This window comes from Microcebus murinus, chromosome 17 (genome assembly GCF_040939455.1).
Source record: "Microcebus murinus isolate Inina chromosome 17, M.murinus_Inina_mat1.0, whole genome shotgun sequence".
NCBI classification, from domain to species: domain Eukaryota; kingdom Metazoa; phylum Chordata; class Mammalia; order Primates; family Cheirogaleidae; genus Microcebus; species Microcebus murinus.
In genome coordinates this window covers 58,526,025-58,532,261 of record NC_134120.1, presented here as the reverse complement: position 1 = coordinate 58,532,261, position 6,237 = coordinate 58,526,025, and the positions used below count along the sequence as shown (strand labels likewise).

Genomic DNA, 6,237 nt, shown 5'->3' with positions numbered 1-6,237 from the left:
GTTACGTTTTGTTTTTTGTTTTTTTTTTTACGGTTCCCATCAGAGAAACATACACATATACAGGAAAATATATGATTTCTGGAATTTGCTTTAATATGCATTTAATAACAAATTTCTGGATTTTTTTCACTTTAGGAAAGAAGTGGGGGATACAAAGAGAAACAATATTGGCAAAATGTTTAATGTCCCGGCAGGGAGATGGGTACATGGCCATTGTAGTAGGCACAATAATGCCCCCCTCTCAAAGAGGCCCACACACTACTCTCTGGACCTTACATAGCAAAAGGGACTTTGCAGACATGATTAAGGTTAAGGACCTTGAGATGGGAGACTATCCTGGATTATCTCTGTGAGCTCAGTCTGATCACTTGGGTCCTTATAAGCCCAGGACCTTTCCCAGCCCAGCCATGAGTCAGAAAGAGATACCACAGTGGAAGGAATGGCTCAGCCCCCTGCTGTTGACATTGAAGATGGAGGAAGGGGCCACAAGCCAAGGAATTTGGCAGCCTCTGCGAGCTAAAAGAGGCAAGGAAGTGACTTCTCATGTACGGTTTCCAGGGGTCCTGCCAACACCTTAGCTTTAGCCTAGTGAGACCCAAGTCAGACTCAGACCTGCAGAACTCTAAGGTAATAAATTTGCGTTGTTTTAAGTCACTACTTTGGTAGTAATTTGTTACAGCAGCAGTAGAAAACTAACACAAGCATTCATTATATTTCTCTGTACTTTTATGTATGTTTAAAATTTTTTGTAATAAAATATTAAGACCATAAAACATACACGTAACTAAGAAATACATATTTCAAAGTACTTCATTTACACCTGAAGAGCAATCTGACCTAGCATAGAATTATGCATTTTAATTTGATATGCCATAATTCCCTTTTAAAAAGCATTAAGAGTATAATTAATAAAATAACATTGATTTTCAAAGTCACAGATATTTAAAAAAGCAGGGTACAACCTATTCCCAACTTTAGAATTGGTTTATTTAGACTGATTTCTATCAAAATGTTCATACTGGCATGACTTCAAGAATGCTAACGTTTATGAAAGTAATTTTCCTACTGGCATATATTAGTTTCAGGAAACATAAAAAAATGAGTAAATAAGATTTATGAAATCAAATTTTTAAAGAAAACAATCTCTCAAAATATGTAAAAGAATGATTTAAAAATAGTACCCAATATTTTAATGTAATTTCTAATTTTCAATTAGTGTATTTAAGAATTTTCTATTATATGAGTAAATTACCATATTTTGTCAAATTTGCTAAAACAAGCAAGACTTATTAAGAAAGCACATAGTTTGAACTAATTGTATTAGTTGACTTTTGATGCTATTAACTAATTTTTTTCTTTTTAAGAGACAGGGTCTCACCATGTTGCCTAGCCTCCTGGCCTCTAGCGATGGTCAGAGACCCTGGAGCCTCTTAAAGGCGTCACGTGATTAAGTCAGGTCCACGCAAGATAGTCTCTCTTTTGATTAGCTAAATGTCAATTCATTAGGGACCTTAAATACATCTGCAGTATCCCTTCACTTTTGCCATGTAACATGCTGTGGCACATTGAGTTCTTGCTTAAAGGGATGAAAGAACTTAAAGGAAGCATTTTTCCTACCTCAATTATGCATTTGGAATTTAGTTTTGGTTCTTAGACCTTTGCAATTTTTTTCTTAAGGTAATCTTCCTCTGTATCCTATTTTAGATTATGATGTCTAAGGTCAAAAGTATACCTCCTCCGTCCGTATTCTTCCCTCCAAATAGTGTTTGCACTGTGATCTTAATACATTATGAAGAACTGTGATACACTGCTCACAGTTCACTGTTCACATTGTTGTGGCAAGTGACCAGCAACTGACCAGGGAAAGAACCGAGGGGCACACAGAGGGTCAAGAATCAGCTTTTATTTTGCCGGTGGGCTCAGAGGGGCATGCCACCAAATTCTGAGCCATATTTCCTTATTTTTCCCCAGTCTTCTACATTTACACAACCAACCAACTATTATCTAATTAGTAGGGTCAGCCGTAAGCTTTCACATGTAGTGGATTTTGCCTCAGGCCCTCTGGTAGGGGCTTTTCCCTGTCATCAGTAGGATCAGCTGTAAGCTTCACATGAATCCAGTCAGCAGTGAGTTCAGCCATGGGGTCCTGGGGTGAGGGTTCTTCCCTAACATGACACGTGATAGTCAATGTGCAGTGAGATGTTAAGTGGCGATACATTTTATATCATTGTAATTTACAAATTATCTTCCTACCTCCTGTATCCAGTATAATCCTAGCCAGGTTTGAAACTCCTGAGAGGAGGGCCAGTGCTTCGTACCTACTTATAACCAGAATAGCATTTGGTAGAATGACAACATGTAATTGATTCCCAATCGAAATGTATGGAAAGAGTTGAAAAAAGTGAGATGTGTTAAGTAGTCTTCAGAGATCTGGTTTAGGGAACTTTGATTTAGTTACTTTTAAGCAGTGTGGTTGTTAGGGCTTTCTTGGGAGAATTACTTTGATTTGTTTTGCAATCATGTGCTTAGTTCAAGACAGAGCCCACAGTTCAATACTGAGAATGACTCATTCAAATTTTCCTTTTAATTTTTATATTTACCATGAATCAAAGGCCATTTATCCATTAGGTGATATGGACAGAGCAAACAAATGGCAAAACCAAAAGCCTATGAACAATGTTTGGAATAAAACTAGGTGTCCCCACAGCCTCCAAGTGCAGGAGAGGCTGGGGATGAGCCACTGACGGCTGCCAGGTCCGCGTGGCGTCGGCGTAGGTGCTGGCGGAAACGGGGCGACACAGAATCCCCTGGACCTGCGGACAGCGAAACCCACAACAGCCTCAGGAAAGCGTGGCGAGATCAGCAGCTGCAAACTGGCAGGATTTTGCCCCGAGCAGTAGTGGGTACAAACAGGAGTAAGAGCCAGGAGGCTGGAGCAGTGCTTCCTTCCAGGACAAGACCCCTCAGAGAGGGGAAACTGTCAAGACGGAACAAGAATTTTGCAGGATGTTGTCTAGAGAAATGTGGGAAAGAGAAAGTGCAGATAAAAGTGGGGAAAGGGAAATTTCAGAAGGCAAACATCCATGTGTTCGCACAATAATGAAAACAATAGCCAAGGTGCTAGGGTCTGAATGTTGTACTCACCCCCCAAATTCATACGTTTAAATCTAATCACCAATGTAATGGCATTAGCAGGAAGGCCTTTGGGAAGTGATTAGGTCATGAGGGTGGAGCCATCATGAATGGGATTCGTGCCCTTATGAAAGAGACCTCAGAGCCTTCTACCACCACCACATGAGGACACAGCAAGAAGGTGCCTCTGTGAACCAGGAAGTGGGCCCTCGCTAGACACCGAATCTGCTGCTGTCTGGACTTATCAAGTCCAGTCTTAACCTTGGACTTTCCAGCCTTCAGAACAAATTTCTGTTGTTTATAAACCACCCTGATTATGGTATTTTTTGTTATAGTAGCCTGAAAGAAAAGACATTAAGAGAAGTTGCAAGAGCTCTCCTGAGTTCTGCCCCCTTCTAGATGTTCAGGAGAGAGAATAGTCATAAGAATGCCAGCATTAGAGAGGAATTGAGGTCAATGACATACAAAGTTATCAGGAAAAATTAAATAACAAGTAGAATGACATTCCTATAGCCAATCAAAGCATGCCACAAAGACATGCCCATTAATACAGATCAAAACCCATAACCTATTGTTTCAAAAGAAGCTCAAAGCATTAAGAGTATGATAGAAGATATGAAAGAACAATATGACTCAGAAGCAGCACAATTCACTATTGCAAGGACATGGAAACAACCCAAATGCCCTTCAATTCGTGAGTGGATTATTAAAATTTGGTATATGTACACAATGGAATATTACTCAATTATAACAAATGACAGTAATCTAGCACCACTTATATTTTCCTGGATTGAGCTTGATCCCATTATCCATAGTGAGGTGACACAAGATTGGAAGAATGGACTCCACATATACTCGCCATCAAATTGGTACTGACTGATTAACACTATGGTGCTCAAATGGTGGTGGTGTTCACCAGGGATTCAGGGGTTGGGGGTGTAGAATCACAACTGAGGGATGTGGTGAGCATTGTGGAGGGGAGGAGCATACCTCTAACCCTTGCTAGGGAGAGGCAAAGATATAAAATGTAACCAAAATGTTTGTACTCTTATATTTTTCTGAAATGAAAAAATTTTTAAAAATATGACTCAGAATTAGGAAAATTAGAAATGAAATGACACCTCAGAAAAGAATTAAAAATAGGCTGAGGCAGGAGGATTACTTGGGGCCGGGAGTTCGAGACCAGCCTGAGCAACATAGTGAGACCCCATCTCTACAAAAAATTTTAAAATTAGCTGGGCATGGTGTCATGCACCTATAGTCCCAGCTACTGAGGACGCTGAGACAGGAGGATCACTTGAGCCCAGGAGTTCAAGGCTGCAGTGAGCTATGATCATGCCACTGCACTCCAGCCTGAGTGACATAGCAAGATGCTATCTCCAAAAAGAAAAAGAGAAAAGGAATGTAAGAGAAAATAAACATAACTGATAATACCTTAAGATAAATAGAAAGTGAAAAAGAGAAATTTTTTTAAATAAAAAGGAAATATAGAACGATAAAGTTTGAGCAAATATGACAAATGTTAATGATAGGCAAGAATATCCAACAGATAACAGAAGTCCCAACATGAAAGGTAACATGGTAGAACAGAACAAATTCTAAAACCTATAATTAAAGGAAATTTTCTTGAAATTAAAAAAAAAAGTATCTGAAACATGAAACATACCTTATGTGCCTGGGACCGTCAATTCAGAATGCTCAGTACCAAGACATACTTTATTCTTTCTCTCTGGACTGTTTAAAAAAATAAAAAGACCTTTGACATTCTATTATAGTAAAATTACTAGATTTAAAGAAAATAGCTACAGGTGTCTAGGCAAAAGAGCAGGTGATTTATGAGAATCAAATTTAGATTATCATCAGACTTTGGTAGCATGCTCTATGTTAGAAGGAAACAGTAAGCATACATAAGACACACAAAAAAAGAAATGTGAGACAAGGATTGGTTTTATATCCAGCAAAAGTCAATTTCCAGTATAAAGGGCAGAGACAACTGTTATTGACATGGTAGAATTCAGAGAATTTAGTCCCCACAATCTCTTCCAGAAAACAAACTTTAGACAGGCAAAATGAGTAGAAAGAGACATTAATGCAAAGACAGGTGGTGACCTTCAGAGACACAGTTTCTTCTGAATTAATACTAATTAGTGCAAGAGGACTAGAGTGTACCATGTAATAGCTATATGCTTGACAAAATAGATGTAGCACAATGGTTTTTTAATGGGGGAAGAGAGGGGAGCACAAATGCAAAAATAAATTTGTTTTCAGTAAGCCTATGGGCAGCACTATTATTTATAGTGTTAATTTAATGCTGTTGCATGTACAATGGGGGCTAAAGCAAATTAGTAAGTATGAGATATTCTAATTCTATCAGTCCTTGTATCCTTTTTTTTTTGAGACAGTCTCACTCTGTTGCTCAGGTGTACTGAGGTACAGAATATTAAGGCCTCCTGGGTGTCATATAAATGTATGAGGCTCAAGGTATGTACCCATTCCTGGAGAAGCTGGACACTCCCTGAGGAATGGGAACTGTTAACTCTGAGCTATGTGCCTAGGAATGTTTATTCTGGGCTGTCTGAGAGTGTTTATCCTAGGCTCATGCCCATAGCTGTTAGGCGAGATCAGTGACGTCCAGGCCCCAGCTCCGGGCCAGATCCAGGACCGCACGTGACCAGAGCATTCGCCTTTTTTGGCACTCAGCCTTCTTCCTTTGTTCAGACCACTATATAAACAGCATATAAAAGCCCTCAGGGGCCACCATTTTTTCCTATCCAACCTCTCAGCATGCAGCTGCCTGTCTGCTTGATATCCCCGTGTGTTGTTGCCTTCACCACTGCCTGAGACTGGGCGTGATGGTAAATTCTGGTGCTGGGACTTCCCCGTGTTTATAGTAAACTCCGGTGCTGATAATGGGATCCTAGTGGTATGATTACTCTTTTGTGTTCTTCCCCTGCGGTACTTTTCCCTTACTTTCTCTTTTTCTCTTCCCCCTTAATAAAGGTAAATAAAACTGGTGTGGCTTGTGGTGGTGTGTCCTGCGGATCGAGCTTAAATTGCAGAAAGTCTGTGCACAGCGATTGATAAAATTAATTATCAATACACCAG

At 39.6% G+C, this 6,237-nt stretch overlaps 1 protein-coding gene across 1 annotated transcript in view; it reads left to right on the top strand.

Moving 5' to 3' along the window:
• Positions 1 to 6,237, top strand: part of CIDEA (cell death inducing DFFA like effector a) — a 511,919-nt gene that overhangs the window by 344,089 nt on the left and 161,593 nt on the right. The window lies entirely within an intron of this gene.